Source organism: Triticum aestivum, chromosome 4A (assembly GCF_018294505.1).
Source record: "Triticum aestivum cultivar Chinese Spring chromosome 4A, IWGSC CS RefSeq v2.1, whole genome shotgun sequence".
Taxonomy (NCBI): Eukaryota; Viridiplantae; Streptophyta; class Magnoliopsida; order Poales; family Poaceae; genus Triticum; species Triticum aestivum.
The window spans coordinates 669,228,341-669,244,983 of NC_057803.1; the positions used below are offsets into that span (position 1 = coordinate 669,228,341).

General features: G+C 44.0%; 1 long non-coding RNA gene across 1 annotated transcript; it reads left to right on the forward strand.

The window, feature by feature from the left end:
• Positions 1-3,324: 3,324 nt before the first annotated feature.
• LOC123088004 (uncharacterized) lies at positions 3,325-4,228 on the forward strand. The gene is made up of 2 exons (XR_006441645.1): positions 3,325-3,475; positions 3,803-4,228. It is a non-coding gene; the product is annotated as an uncharacterized lncRNA (long non-coding RNA).
• The last annotated feature ends 12,415 nt before the right edge of the window (positions 4,229-16,643 follow it).

Genomic DNA, 16,643 nt, shown 5'->3' on the forward strand with positions numbered 1-16,643 from the left:
GGCAAAGTGTCAGGCCACTCCTCCTCCAAGTCCGGCAAAGTGTCAGGCCACTCCTCCTCCTCCAAGTCCGCCACAGCGTCAGACGTCCACTCCTCCTCCAAGTCCGGCACAACCTCAGGCCACTCCTCCAAGTCCGGCACAGCTTCAGGCCACTCCTCCTCGTCCAACTCAGCCCCGTCAGCCGTCTCCGCCGCCTCAGCAATCGCAGAAGAGACACCCCGCAGCTATGGTGCGTAGCGGTACGAGTCGAGGTAGTACAGGAAGTACAGGCGGAGGCAAGCGATATAAATATGGTCCAAGCCTCACGCCTCTTCCGCAGAGGGCTTATGACAAGTCCGAGGAGGAAAACGCAGCCATATCGAAGGCCGAGGTGGAAGCCCATTTTGCACCGAAACCGCCACCGCCGCCAAGGGAGAAAGTGCCTGAGGAAACGATTGACCACTTCATTCGTATGGCTCAACCACCAGCTCCCAAGCCTGTTGACACAGACTATGAGCGCCACATCAGGAAGTTAAATCGAGCACGTCTACGTAAGGAGGCGAGCTCGGGATCGAGCAAACAACAAGCAGCTGTCAAAAAATGCGGGAAAACCATTCCCCAGCTGGGAGAACAGGCGGCGCAATCGATCCCCTCGCTTGTTGTGCCAACAACACGTGACAGTACGCGCGCCCAATATTATTGTGGGCAAACAGTTTACGTTCCCGAGGTGGGCAATGTGGTAATAACCAAGGACCATATAATGCAGGCTGAAGTTCTCAACATCACTGTTGGACAACTCCTCGAGATCGAGCCCATGCCTGTGCTTAGAGAGGATGAAATAAAACGGAAATATGTCCGGGGCCAACCTTTGGTCGAGCCAGACAAGGTCAAGAACCTCCCAACGAGAATGTATGAATTGCATCAATGGTACATGAACATTACCAAGATTTCAGATCGATTGTCCCTCATGGTGAATGTCAAGGAGGAGCATTACTTCCATGAGAAAGCTCTGTCCGTTGAGTATTCTGAACTGTTTCAGTTATACAATCAAGACGCACTCGACAAATCTATCGTCAGTTGCTATTGTCTGTAAGTGATTTCTTTCTGTAATTTAAGTCTCAAGCTAGCTGTAGTGATCCTTTTGATCAATCATTACCTGTAATTATCCTCACTATATTCTTTTCTGTGGTATTATGCAGGATGAAGATGTATGAAATGAGAAAAGGTGGACGCTTTGGCATTGGGTTCATTGACCCAAACACCGTTAATGAATACACATGGCGGATAAATCCACATCATCAAAAGGACGTAGAGGACAACATGCTAGAGTTCTTGAAGCGCCTCAAATACAATGAAGATATACTACTTCCTTACAACTTCCAGTGAGTCACACTGTCTTGTACTACAAATTCTCTGTTTTTGCCTACTAGCTAGCTACATGTTTTTGCTTACATATGCCCGCTTAATTAAGACATGCAAACGTGTGTGCATGCAGATTTCACTGGGTCTTGTGTATCATTAAAGTTGACGACGGAACAGTTGAAATACTGGACTCACTACTCAAAGCAAAAACTGACTATAACATCTTGTTTGGGATAGTCAACAGGTAATTTCAATCATTATTAACTATATATCTCGGCCTATTTAGTTCGTCATTTCATGATATGAACTATTTAATAACCCCTTTATTCATTTTCTTTGTCGGCGGGCAGGGCTTGGGCAAGGTTCATCAGCGTCACGGAAGGCGAATGGAAAAAAAGCTTCAATGGTTTCGACCCAAGGTAAGTAATTAAGTAGTACTAGCTAGCTAGCTAGCTGCCATCTCTTATTAATTATCATGCTTGATTAATTATTATCTGATCAAATTCCATTCTCGTAAAGGCCCTGAAGCAGGCGCAGGGGACTGATCTGTGTGCATTCTGCGTTTGCGAGAACATTCGCATGATGGCGTCCGAAAGGAGCAGATCTCAAAGACAGGAATGGGTACGCTTGTCAGAACACTATTCACAATTTTTACACCATTATCGATATCTAGTCACACAACTAATACACATGCATATTGATCTCCTTCTTAACAGTTCAGAGAGGTGCGGGAGAAGCTCCTAGAAACGGAGCGCGTAGAAGCACTTCAAGAGGAAATAGCGGGATTTTTGCTCGACCAGGTCATAAATCCGAAGGGAGAATACTATTACCCGCTACCGCCCCCATGAAAACCACTTCCAATTGTCATCGTGCTCCGAAGGCACCAATTAGGCTAATGCCACTGGCTCCGAAGGCAACATGCATATGTAGGAGAAATTGTATATAGCTATACATTGTGTATGTGTGAATTAATTAATATGGTGGTTTGTGAGACATTGATGATATATATATGCATGATTGGTTCTACTAGAAATTCTATTTATATATGTATGTATGTATATATATATATATATATATATATATATATATATATATATATATATATATATGCATAACGTATACAATGTGTAGTATCGTGAAATATCAGCAAACGAAAAATAATTAAAATGGAAACAAAAAATTAAATGAAAAAAAAATCATAAAACTAAAACCCCCCAAACCTTATAGTACCGGTTGGTATTACCAACCGGTACTAAAGGGCTCCAGGCCCCCGGAGCTGCCTCGTGCCACGTGGTTGCCCTTTAGCACCGGTTCATGCCGAACCGGTACTAAGGGGGGGGGGGCATTAGTGCCCACACTTTAGTGCCGGTTATGAAACCGGCACTAAAGGGCCTTACGAACCGGTGCTATTGTCCGGTTCTGCACTAGTGATGGTCTTGGGCCCATGACCTGATGGTCCTCATCAATAGGTGGTGGATTCATTCCAGCCCGTCAAAACTGACCAACCAACTAGACTAGGAATCCTCGGTTCGTTCAAAAAAGAAAGTCAGGATTCACAATCAAACCACAAAGAGAAAAGAATAAGAGACTCCGGTTCGGGTCCGGGTTGGCGCAAAATGGAGGAAACAAGGACAGACCCTCTCTTTATTTTTCACATACTGCAAAACCGATATTTAATTTCCCCAACTCATGTAGCAACTAAACTGGTCCATTTGGGAGTTCTGAGAATTTTCTCCATGATTTCCAGAGGTCGACTAGCACAAAGCGTGTGTTCCACACCTACAAAAGACAAACTTCTCGATGACAAACAGCAACTACCATGGCTGACGTGTGGGCCCATCAAGCTGTGTTAGTTGGTACAAAACAGTCGTTGCCACTTGTGCTTAGGTGACTGTGATGAGTAAAAAAGCTGTGGCACAGGTGCAGCTGACTTCCCAGCCTATAAAACCCCACCCACTCCTTCATGTTCCAATCCTACATCTTCCCAAAGCCGCAGGAGAGCAGAGCACAACCCTTGTCCATAGTCACACAACCCACCCTTTGCGAAGATGTATAACGCTCCGTCGGGGCAGGAGATGTCCTACACGGACCATGTGCAGAAGCGCCACGAGGAGAAGGGCTGCATCTACGCATGGTGAGACACACACACACAGTTTGTTCATCCGCTCACTCGCTCACTCTCCCTCTGAGTTTTGCTCTGCTCGTCTTTGTGTGCATCGGTCGATGCAAAGGCCGAGAGAGAGGGGGGAGGGGGTGAGAGAGAGAGAGAGAGAGAGAGAGAGAGAGAGAGAGAGAGACTTTTCTGCCATCTGAAAAATCCTCGGAGAAATCATAGAGACAGGGCAGGAATATCTTGGGACTGATTTCCCTAGTAGGCTAGTACCAGTTCCTGTTAATTCCTTTGTGTTCTGTTCATTCTCCCCTTCTATGATGCTGCTATAATTGTGTGTTTGGGTTGCAGCGTGTTCACGGCGTTGTGCTGCTTCTGCTGCTACGAGACGTGCGAGTGCTGCCTCGACTGCCTCTGCTGCTGCTGCAACTAAACCAGCCATGGTCACCATGGACGGACGGACGGACGGAGAAAGGTGCAGCGCGACATCGACCGGCCTCCACTACTGTTAATTATCCCAAAACCAAAATTACAATTTCGTAATAAGCTAGCTCTGATGAGAACTGTATCAGGTACCGCATAATATTATCTCCACCAGACAAGACTATCACTATAATCACCATCCATCATGGTTTGTGTTGCATCTTATTTTAATTAGCATCAGATTCTGGTCCTCACCTGCCCACTGCGCTTTTCCTTTGACACTTTGCTTTGTCTCCCTGTAATTATCTGAAGACTGAAATGAACATTTCATTAAATAAAATTATGTGACTGAAATGAACGTGTGCAACTGTTGTGCCTGATATATGTTGGTTGAGCAGATTAACCTGGCATACCAACCAGTAGTTTAGGAAGAAAGTTCAGCAAACTGCACGCTGATTTTCTTTTTGCAAACTGTCAACATAATACATCAACTAGGGTGCACAATTCACGAATTCATTGGTTTGGTTGACATTACTCAGCGGCAGCGGCCTATAGCGCACAATTGCTTGGACATGCTCCAAAAAGTGTGGACGAACACCACCCCCCCCCCCCCCCCCCCCCCCCCCCGCCCCGTGCCCCGCATGGCTAATTATCAAAAATAGGATCTGGACGGATGACAGACTCCAACACCGATGGTCTAACTAATACTTATACCCTGAGTGAATTGCAAAACAACATCGACATTGAAGGCTAGGATTGCAGGAACCACAGTTCTACGGGTTTGTACCAAAAACCACTAATTTTGGGCTTAATTTTTTGGAGAAAACACTAGCTGCCCGATTCGCTCGTTTTAAGCCATATTATGACAGGTGGGTCCTGCCTTTGTCGACCTGGCAGCACTGTTCACTCGGCCGAGCCGTTAGACGGCGTCGCCCGAGCCGTATTAGGACGGAACGGTCAAACCCACCCGAATCGATACATGCCCACCCCCAGCCCTCATTCTCTCTCGCTCCCTCTCTGCTCCCACTCCTGTGCCATCGCTGCCCCTCCCACATCTCTGGCCACTGCCGCCCCGTCGCCATAGTGTCGTGGAGTGATGACGACAGCAGTGAGAATTCTTACCAGTATGCCGACTCAGCTTCAGACGCCGACATCGTCAAGGCCAGTTGCTAGAGCTAGGGTTAGGGTTAGGGTTTGTATTTGGGGATTTTTCTGTTGAGATTGATCTGAATTTTCCTTTCCCAAATCCTTTGCTCTCCTATGCAGGCGCCGATCCCTGCTACCACGGATGACTCCGATTTCGTGGGCCCTGAAATTGACATCGTTGTTTTGTGCCACGAACATGGGGAACCGGCAGAGAGGCATGTTGCTTTCGAAGGTATTCACACTGGAAGGAGATTTCTTGCTTGTGCTGAGAAGGTATGTCCCAAACTTGTGCTAATGATGTTGTCTTAATTATTTTGTCATTGTTTAGATTTGATTTTCTTGTAGGAGGCATATCTGACTTGATTAATTTGGTTGTTTAAATAGGTGGCCAATGCTTACTGATATCATTGTTTAAGTGAGGTCGTTGTTTTAGTGAGGCTATTGCTTGAATCCATTCATTTTGTAGTTAGAGGATCTGGCTAAGTAAGGTCATTGTTTACTGTTGTTTATATGGTGGCATGTGCATAGGGTTCTGGCATGTTCCGTTGTTTTTCTAATTTTGATGATAGTGTGGATAAATGAGTTCTTTGTTTATAAGTGAGCATGTGCATATGGATATGTGAAATATGTTATATAGGAGAATATATCTGCTGTTAGTAAGCACTCATTGTTAACCTTTGCCTAATTGCTGCTACTGGTGCTGTTAATTATGTTGCCTAGCTAATTTAACTAAAAAAATTCCTATCTGGTTGCTTAACACTCTAATTTATAGGAGGGTAGGAACTTTGGACTAGTTGAATGGATTGATCCAGCTTGGCCAACTACAATGGAGAATGCATTGGCCATGTTATGGGAGATGTATGAAGAGTGCAAGAGAAACAAGATTGAGGACAATCTAAATAAGTAGCATGGGTACTATGTATGGGTCTAGTAATATGCTACTTATTAGTTATGGTTATGTATGGATCTTGTAATATGCTACTTATTAGTGATGTTTCTTAGATGAATGTGATGTTATGTTGAATGTGATGCTGCTTAGATGAATGCTTTATGTTCCTTAGATGACTGCTCTATTTGGGTGGTTTTGCCGAGGTCGAGAGAGCCTAAAATGTAGTTGGGTGGTTTCGTCAACGCTGAGAGACCCTAGAATCTAGTTGGGTGCTTTCATCGACGCCGAGAGACCCTAGAATCTGTTTGGGTGGTTTCGTCGACGCCGAGAGACCCTAGAATTAGTTGGGTGGTTTTGTCGACGTCGAGAGACCCAAGAATCTAGTTGGATGGTTTCATCGATGCTGAGAGACCCTAGAATCTAGTTGGGTGGTTTCGTCGACGCTGAGAGACCCTAGAATCTAGTTGGGTGGTTTTGTCGATGCCGAGAGACCCTAGAATCTATGTGGGTGATTTTGTCGACTTCGAGAGACCCTAGAATCTAGTTGGGTGGTTTAGTCGATGCCGAGAGACCCTAGAATATAGTTGGGTGGTTTCGTCGACGCCGAGAGACCCTAGAATCTAGTTGGGTGCTTTCGTTGATGTCGAGAGACCCTAGAATCTAGTTGGTTTCACACCAACACAAGTAAAGCTAACATATGTTTCAAAGCCAACACAAGTAAACATAACGTAGGTTTCAAAGCCAACAAAAGTTACATAGGTTTCACAACCAACACAATTAAAGATAGGTTTCTACCAACATAGGCAACACAAAGCATTACTCCAACACAAGTAGCACTCCCAATACATGTTTCAAAGGAAACACCAACATAGGCAACACAAGAAAATATGCACTACTTCTAGTTACCACAAGCATATAAGTACTCCTTCATCTTGTAGGTACTAGTCCTCTTCCTTCCAGTATGTCTTGGAGGTAGAAAAGTTCCCTATGGCTTGCAGCAGAGGTATAGGTTGTACCAGCAGTGGTGGCTTTCTTCCTTGGAGACCTCCTTGTAGGAGCAGAAGGTACAGGGGTAGCATTCTTCCTTGGAGACCTCCTTGGAGGAGCAGAAGGTGTAGAAGCAGCAGTTGTGGTTGTGTTCCTGGGAGGAGCAGTAGGTGCAGTAGCAGCAGATGTGGTTGTATTCCTGGAATGAGCAGTAGGTGCAGTAGCAGAAGCTGCGGGTTCTTTCCTTGGAGGAGCACCACTGTAGTGGTGCATGGAGATGGCATCTTCCTTATTGATGCAGCAGCTATTGATGATAAGCTTGTTGAAGCCTCTGACCTGTTTGGCTGCATTCCAAAAACTAGTAAGAAATGTGAATTACCATGTAGAGAACATAAAGAAAATGGAGGTGCTTATCTAACCTGATGATTGTTCTTTCTCATAGCAAGAGTTGGCTTCAGAAGCTTGGAGCAAACACTATATATATGACCTAAAAGGTTGCAGTTGCTACAAGTAATAAATGCCATCCTACTTGTATCCCTTGGTGCCAGCTTCTCAAATTGATTTACCTCCTCTTTGTTTGTTGCCTCCCTACCTTGTCCTTGAATATTGGAGGCTCTGTCTCCTGAGTTCTTCTCCTTGGCCACAGATTTGGACTACGCACGGGAAATATGATATGACTAAATGTTGATTTATACATTTCCTTCTTGAAAAAATCAGTCATAAAGTCGTCAGGTTGTAACTTTGCTTTCACTATTGCAGAGACTGCATGATGGCAAGGCATAGCAGCCATATCCAATTTCTTACATCCACATGTTCTGTCCAGCAAGTTCATTGAGTAGGTGTTATCTCCATTGTGACTTGGTACATGTTAGGATGAGCCATCAAAGTTTGGCACCGCCTTGAGTGGTACCTTGCCTCCTCTAACATCTCAACATATGTTGGGCAAATCTCACAATTTTCTTTCTCTGTCTTAATACTGTTTGAGTTAAACTTCACCATGAATTTTGTCCTAATTCCTTCTATCATGGTCTCTATTGGCTTACCCCTGACATCTAGTATCATTTTGTTAAACACCTCACTAATGTTGTTCATAACCAGGCCAGTCTTGCAGTTAAAATCCATTGCATCTCTTGCCCAAGTATGAACTGGTATTTTATTAAGCGATGCCCAAACAGCCTTACACTCTCTTTTCAAATCATTCATTACAGCAAGGTGTTCATTCTTAGTATATGAGTAGCTAGCTGCATCCATGTGTTTCTTTAATTCATCACCTCTATAACCACCAGTTTGGAACAATAGGAACTAGAGCTAACCAATGGGCCTATGAAGTGCTGGAGAAATTGCATACGAAACAAGATAACTATGAGAAGTGGCTATGGAGTTTACCTTCTGCCTATCAGATATGATTGTAGAGTAGCCAAACTTGCCACTTTCTCCTCCAAGTGCAACTCTCAGCTGTGTTAAGAACCAAGTCCAACTGTCTATGTCCTCTTTGTTAACAACTCCAAATGCTATAGGATATATATTGTTGTTCCCATCCCTTCCTGTTGCAGCAAGGATCTGTTGACCTATTGACAGCTTGATAAAACAACCTTCTACCCCGGCAATTAATGTCACAAATGTGAGCACTTGCTGTTGTATATACTATATAAACACTTAAAAATGGAACCTATGAAATATGAGCACTTGGTGTTGCATATACTATATAAAAAATGTGAGTAGTCGGTGTTGTACCTATGAAAGGCCTGCATCCATTCAAAACCCTTATTTGCGTGCATTAAGACAGAAGAACAGGCCATGGAACCTAGGGTTTTGCTTGGCTGATCTGACAGGTACTTAGTGGTCACAACACATCTATTGCTTGAGTTTGTATCACACAACCTGCAAATAATCTCTAAGTCTAGTGTACTACCCTCTTTGATCTCCCTGGATAACCTTCAGTGCTTGCTTCTTGCCCTGAAGGCCATATGGGTCGAGATCTCTCTACTCCATATTTTTTCTTTAGATTCTGCATTATTGTGGTGAATGGTGTACCAATGTCAGTTTTGATCATGCTCTCACACTGGTGTGCGACCTATTTTCCAGTGACCTTGTTGTTCTCAGCTACTGCTGGGCATGTGTGCAAAAAATTTGCCTTCCTTATGCAAAAAGTAGTCTCATTTGCAATAACAAAAGCTACAACAGAAAGGGAATTTAACATTAGTGCACACAACTATGATGTTGTCATTGCAGTTTCTATGGAACTCATAATTCATGTTCTGACTTATGTGAAATGTTTGAAGTGCTCTCCTAAATTGGTACACATTAAGGAAAAAAAGTTTTCTACAAACTGCTCCTCTGGGTTCTCTCTGTCCTCACTGTACCAGTTCCTGGCCAAAGGTTGTTTTGCTCTGCTCTTCCTTCCATTGGGCAGAACAAAAGGTAGTTCCTCAGCTCCATCATCATATTCCTGCTTCAAGACACCAGGATCTCTCTCCTCATCTGATGATGTTACCCAGACATCCTCAAATCTTTGCTCCAAGCTAGAATGTGACCTCTTGGTTGGCCCTTTTCTAGATATCTTCTTCTTTGGTGGATCCTCTTGCTTCACAATCCCCTCTTCCTCAACCTGCTCCTCCTCCTCCACCTGCTCCTCTTCCTCAAACTGCTCATCTAGGTCATACACTTCATCCACATCAGTGTCTCTCTACTTCTTCATCTCACTAAGCCTCTGAAGAAAGTCCTCATCTGCCTCCAGATCAGAATCATCTTCAGTTAGAAGGATTGCTAGTTTTTTTCCTAAATTTGATGTTCTCCTCTTCAGCTCCATGAGTGTCTCCAGCTCATCCTGATCTGCTGCATTGCCTTCATCCATAACATCTTCTAAATCCATGCAATTGTTTGTACTCTGTTGTGTGGAGTAGAACTGCAGTGGCTCTGGATGCTTCCGTTTACTGCATTTTGATGGTGATCTGAAGAGAACACGTGAGTGATTGATTTCATACACAGATTTCTCTCCTATTTCACTTAAAGGAACCTGCTCCCTAATCACTGTCAAGTTGACTACCTTCCCATCTCTACTAGCAATATGGTCGAGCATTGCATCCACCTTTTAATAATCACAAATTTCTTCCAATCCAGAAATACCCACACCAGGCTTCCTCACAAAATACATGTAATCATTCAAACCATATCCCTCTGTCTCTATTAGTGCTATCAGATTATGAAATGTGATGTCTGAAATGCACATTGATCTCTCCAAGTTGTCTCTGTCATGGAAGTGCATTCTAACTTCCGAAACATCATCATCCAAACTACAGAGAAAGAAAGTAAAACAATCTTAATTAACACTGCATAATTAACATAGCACAGCTCTAATTAACACAACATATTAATAGAAACTACTCTTATTAACAGTGGTGTATCACTCAACTATTATTAAAAAAGCACTACTCTAATTAATACATCATATTAACATAAACTACTATGATTAAAAGTGCCTAGAAATCTATTCTAATTACCAGTGGCTATGATTAAAAGAACAAATTAGGTTTTCTGAAGGCCAAGCTAGGGTTTAACATTGCGTGTAAATCAAATTAACAACAGATACAATGTGGCCAACCCGGGTTTTCAAGCTAACAATAACAAAAAAAATCTTAACTTTCATCAAAATTCGAATAACCCTAACCCTAACCCTAGAATCGATCTGAAGTTCAGAAATCAAAAGAACCTAGGTTAGGGAAGAGGAAAACTTACTCGACACCACCGAATGACGAGTCCCACTGGTGACTCCCCGTCGGAGTGGCCTTCACGGCCGTAGCCCAAGCTTGCGCCGCCGTGAATTCGAGCGATGGTTGCTGGCTGCTGTTTTGAGAAGGGACGCTAGGATTTGAGCTCCTGCAAATACCCCCCCCCTTTGGTGGCCTATCATCCTTGCCGTAACTAGACCCGCCGTCACCACCACCGCTGCCGCTTGCCGTCGTCATGTCTACGGAGAGGAGAGAGCATGCGGGGGAGGAAAAGGGTTGGGAGGTGAGGGCGAGGAGGGAGAGTGAGAAGATAGGCACACGTGGCTCAGGCGACATTGTCTAACGGCTCGGCCGGGTGAATAGTGCTGCCACGTCAACAAAGGCGGGACCCACATGTCATAATCTGGCTTAAAACGAGCGAATCGGGTGACTAGTGTTTTTTGAAAAAAAATTAAGCCCAAAAATAGTGGTTTGTGGCACAAACCCATAGAACTATGGTTCCTGCAACCCTAGCTATCAATGTTGATGTTTTTCGCAATTCACTCCTTATGCCCCCTTTGCAAACAGGCTAAAGAGTCAGCGGCTCATCTTCTTTTCCAGTGTCGCTACACGCCTATACCGTCAGAGTTTGTAGCTGATACGTCTCCGACGTATCTATAATTTTTTATTGTTCCATGCTATTATATTATCCATCTTGGATGCTTTATATGATATTTTATATTATTTTTGGGACAAACCTATTAACCTAGAGCCCAGTGCAAGTTTCTTTTTTTTCTTGTTTTTGAGTTTTGCAGAAAAGGAATATCAAACGGAGTCCAAACGAGCTGAAAATTTACGGTGATATTTTATGGACCAGAAGAAGCGCCTGAAGCACAAGAGTTGGGCCAGAAGAGTCCCGAGTCAACGGCAATAGTGGAGGGCGCCCCCACCCCCCCTAGGGTGCGCCCCCTGCCTTGTCGCTGACTTATAGATCCCCCCTGTTGTGAAACCGACACCAAAAATTCCTATAAATCCAGAAACCCCCAAAAAGAAACCTAGATTAGGAGTTCCGCCTCCGCAAGCCTCTGTAGCCACGGAAAACCAATCGGGAGCCCGTTCCGGCACCCTGCCGGAGCGGGAAACCATTACTGGTGGCCATCTTCATCATCCCGACGCTCTCCATGACAAAGAGGGAGTAGTTCACCCTCAGGGCTGAGGGTATGTACCAGTAGCTATGTGTTTGATCTCTCTCTCTCTCTCTCTCTCTCTCTCTCTCTCTCTCTCTCTCTCTCTCTCTCTCTCTCTCTCTCTCGTGTTCTTGATTTGGCATGATCTTGATGTACCGCGAGATTTGTTATTATAGTTGGATCTTATGGTGTTCTCCCCTCTCTACCATGTGATGAATCGATTCTTTTCCTTTGAGGTTTTGTTATGTCGGATTGAATCTTTGGAAGTAAGAGCACTTGATGTATGTCCTGCGATGGGATATCCGTGGTAACAATGGGACGTTCTATTGATCCACTTGATGTATGTATTGTTTATCAACTTGCGGACTTCCGTGGTGACATTTGGGTAATCTGTGCATAGGGGTTGGTACGCGTTTTCACATTCCTTTCTCCGATAGAAATCTTGGGATACTATTGAAGTTCTTTGCGTTGGATTGAATATTATGAATCTGAGATTATGTGATGCATATCGTATAATTGACCCACGGATACTTGTGGTGACATTGAAGTATCTAGGTGACATTAGGGTTCATTGATGTGTGTCATATGGTGTTATTTTACTACCAACTCTAGGGGTGTTTGTGACACTTATAGTAATAGCTCAATGGATTGATCGGAAGAATAACTTTGAGATGGTTTCATACCCTACAAGCAATTTCATTGTATGTTCTCCGCGATAGGAACTTTGGAGTGACTCTTTGTTGCACGTTGAGGGATTGCCATATGATCTAATTATTTTATCATTATTGGGAGAATTTGCACTAGTGAAAGTATGAACCCTAGGTCTTGTTTCCAAGCACTGCAATACCTTTTTCGCTCACTTTACCATTTGTTACCTTGCTGTTTTTTAAATTTTTTTCAGATTACAAAAAACCTATACCTACTATCCATACTACACTTGTATCACCATCTCTTCGCTGAACTAGTGCACCAATACAATTTACCATTGTATTGGGTGAGTTTGGGACACAAGAGACTCCTTGTTATTTGGTTGCAGGGTTGTTTGAGAGATATCATCTTCATCCTACGCCTCCCACGGATTGATAAACCTTAGGTCATTCACTTGAGGGAAATTTGCTATTGTCCTACAAAACTCTACGCTTGAAGGCCCAACACGAGTCTACAAGAAGAAGGTTGCGTAGTAGACATCAGTAGCATGATTAAACTTGGTTTGGACTTCATGATGTACATCCTCTAGATTGGGGTGACATGAATTCCGTGAAGGAGTGGTACAACCTCGATTCGTCCAAGAGGACTCAATCGCGTGGGTGCTCGTTTTCCTAATGTTGATTATCTCATGGTAAATTTGGAAAAGAGCGGAATGCACGTGTTTTGTACAACACCGCGGTGCGGGTTGGAGTTATTGTCGCCAGAATCAAAGAGGAGACTTTGTTATGGTGTCTTGTGGGGGCTAAGCATTTGCATAATGTAATGCAACAAAAGTAATGTTTTGTACTTTGGCCTTCGGCCTCGACCTCTAAGCCTCGTTTTATAATCAATGTAATTTTTGTGGAATATAATTTATATTTTTCTATTCAAATGACACAAAACACAAGGGGGCCAACAAACAGGATGCAGGAAGTCGAGATGCGAAAGTATAGAATGTTGGCGCCGCCTCTCGGAGCGCCGCTCTTCTTCCTCTCACCAACTCTCTCAGCTCACGGAAGAGACTCAAGAACAAGGAAGAACACGAGTATTTTGGTGGCCGGCTGCCTCACACAGCCGTCCCTTTTCTTCTGTTCTTTTCACTCTTCCATGAGCTGAGAGAGTTGGCGAGAGGAAGAAGAGCGGCGCTGCGAGAGGCGGCGCCAACAATTGGCATCACAGCCTTGTCGATTTGCGGCGGCGGCAGCGACGGTGACGGGGTGGACTCCATGTGAGGTGGAGGACGACGACGTGAGATGGAGGCCGGTGACGGCGCGATGCCGTTGGTGGCTGGTTGTGGTGCGATGTCGTAACATGATGATGAGGTGGTGGTCGCGTCGCGAAGGCGTCGTCCACTTCAAGAGGTGGCCATTGCGTGCAGTAAGACGGCATGGTGACGGGCGTCGACCACAAAAAGAATGTGTGCAGTGATCGGTGTGGTGACGACATCGTCCTTGACAAGGTGCTGCGGATGATCCGTGTCGAAGAGTATGATATCAAGATTACGGGTGAATGTTAGAACTAATCTTGATATTATTGTATCAGCATTTTAGTTTGTTTTTGTTATGCATGTAACTTAGATGGTCTAGGAGTAGCTAGTCGTCGAAACTTTGGTTGAGCGCGCGAAGAAGGCGAGATGCCGGGTTGCCGTGCGATGCGGCGAGCACGGTGAGGATGCCGATGATGCCGTGCGATACGGCGGTGCCGCTAGAAACGGCAAGGCGCGACTAAGGCTGAATCGTGACTTGCTAAGTGTGATGCATACAAGCAGATGGTTTCAGTTAGAAGATCATGCATCGATGAATTCCAAGCTGCCGCGTGAGGATGGCTTGCCGTGTGAAACGGTGATGCACGAAGGTCTGAAGCCAGCGCCTACACAAGTTTGAGCTGATGGATTGGAGAGTCTGTTCTCGCCTTGAGAAAAGGCCGGTAGTAGTAGATGTAGTCAATTCTTGTTTAGCTGGATGTGTGCGTGTGTAGTTAGTGGCCTAGGATAGTGCGTGCATGGCCTAGTTAGTTGGTGGTGTTAGTGTGCAAGTGTTGTGCCCAGGCTATGCGTGCGTCCGAGTACAGTGTAGGAAAGCATGTTCCTTTGAGAACAAGAGTGAAAAGAACAGAAGAAAAGGGACGGCCACCAAAATACTCGTGTTCTTCCTTGTTCTTGAGTCTCTTCCGTGAGCTGAGAGAGTTGGCAAGAGGAAGAAGAGCGGCGCTGCGAGAGGCGGCGCCAACATAGAAATCATCGGATCGAAGGAGACTAATATAGTTGTGTTTTCATCTCGGTAAGGATACTTCTAATTTATATTAGAAGATACATGTAGATGCAAAACCTTGTACAAGCAGACAGCTCTATCCTAAACGTCAGAGGATTACATCCCGCATGGCACTGTTAGCATCACGTGGTATCAAATGACATTTACGGGGAATTTTCCCAATTGTCTCCTATGGAAGAAATAAAAGCACCATATAGTTCCAAATGCCTCACTTTCATATAGTGCCCTGCCATAGAATAATCCCTAATGTCTCTCACACCTATGCAAATCATTTAACTAAGATGTGATCAATTAAATAAGATGGTGATCACTCTTAATGAATATATAGATGTTCACATCATCATTACTAGAGGAACTGGACCTGAGAGACTTGGAATGCAACTATATTTATCTGTTAGGAATTGCTGATATCTGCTTGTGATGGCGCTTCGGTAGCTCACTGCACTGTATTTATCTGCTTCGGTAGCTCACTGCACTGTATTTATCTGCTTCGGTAGCTCACTGCACTGTATTTATCTGCTTGTGCACATGCACTACTACTATAGTCAATTTCAGCACATGCACTACTACTCCCTCCGTCCGAGAATAGTTGTCATCAAAATAGATAAAAAGAGATGTATCTAGAACTAAAATACATCTAAATACATCCCCTTTTATCTATTTTGATGACAAGTATTTTCGAACGGAGGGAGTACTATATAGATGTCTCCAGTTTCAGCACATGCACTACTACTATAGTCAATTTGATTTGCTATCCTTGCCTTTTATGATATAACCATATCCTCACCGTGTCATAAGCTCACGGGCATTTGATATGACTGTACACATAGCAAGCATGTACACTACATCTAATGGACAGACGAGTACTAGCATGATAGCGTACGTGTATCATTACGTGCAAGTTTTGGGAGAAGTTAGTGTTATGATGAGGTCAAAAATAACACGTTAGTGTTATGATGGCGTACACCCACCTCTGGGTTTCGGTCCTAGTTTGAATTTGGACGCTTATGTTATTGCTACGCAGAATACATACTTATGCAGCAGTTCAGGTCCATTTTTTGATGGAAATATTACAGCGCAGTCCCTAAATCTTTATATTGATCATCGTTACTGCTAAAAAAACATTACAAGGGTATCTGCGATGGGAATTCAAAGTGAGCCTAAATATATTAAATCGATTGGACTTTCCAATCGTATCATGATAACATACATGTTATAGTATAATCTCTTGTGGCCGTTGTCAAGAACGAGCGATATACTTTCATAGTCACTTATACATTCGTGATCACTTCTCCTTGCAAATGAATAAGACTACCGGAGGCCAGATGAAACAAATTCTCCTTGATGTCCCCGTCGACGCTGATGGATTTTCCTTCTAGAATACGACGTCGATTAGTCGGTAAATCAGTGACCTAGCCAGTGGACGAAAAAATCCAGGCCAAGATAAAACCAAGAACACGACGTAAGAGGCATCCACTTGTCACCCATTCTGGTACTGTGCACTAGTACTGCCAATATTGGTACACTCCTTAGCTGCTAAGATAAATACCATCAGCTGGAAGCATATGAGGCTGAAGAGGGACCCCATCCCCGGCATGGTCTGTTTCTTAATTTGGACTTTTGACAGTCAAACATGGGCACTGTAGTAACTCAACTCAATGGTAATTACAGTGGGTAGATGACAATTTAGAAATCTTCAGGGCGAAGGAAACCAATCAAGTCCTGTTTTTGTCTCCCCAAGGATACTTCTAATTTATGTTTAGAAGATACTAGTAAATTCAGATATGATCTACACTTGTCGTTGGGCATCGACAAATGTTGGACATCCCTTGCCCTGTTAATGTTGGGCATCGACAAATGTTGGACGTCTTATTTTGGACCCTTTCTGGTCAGATA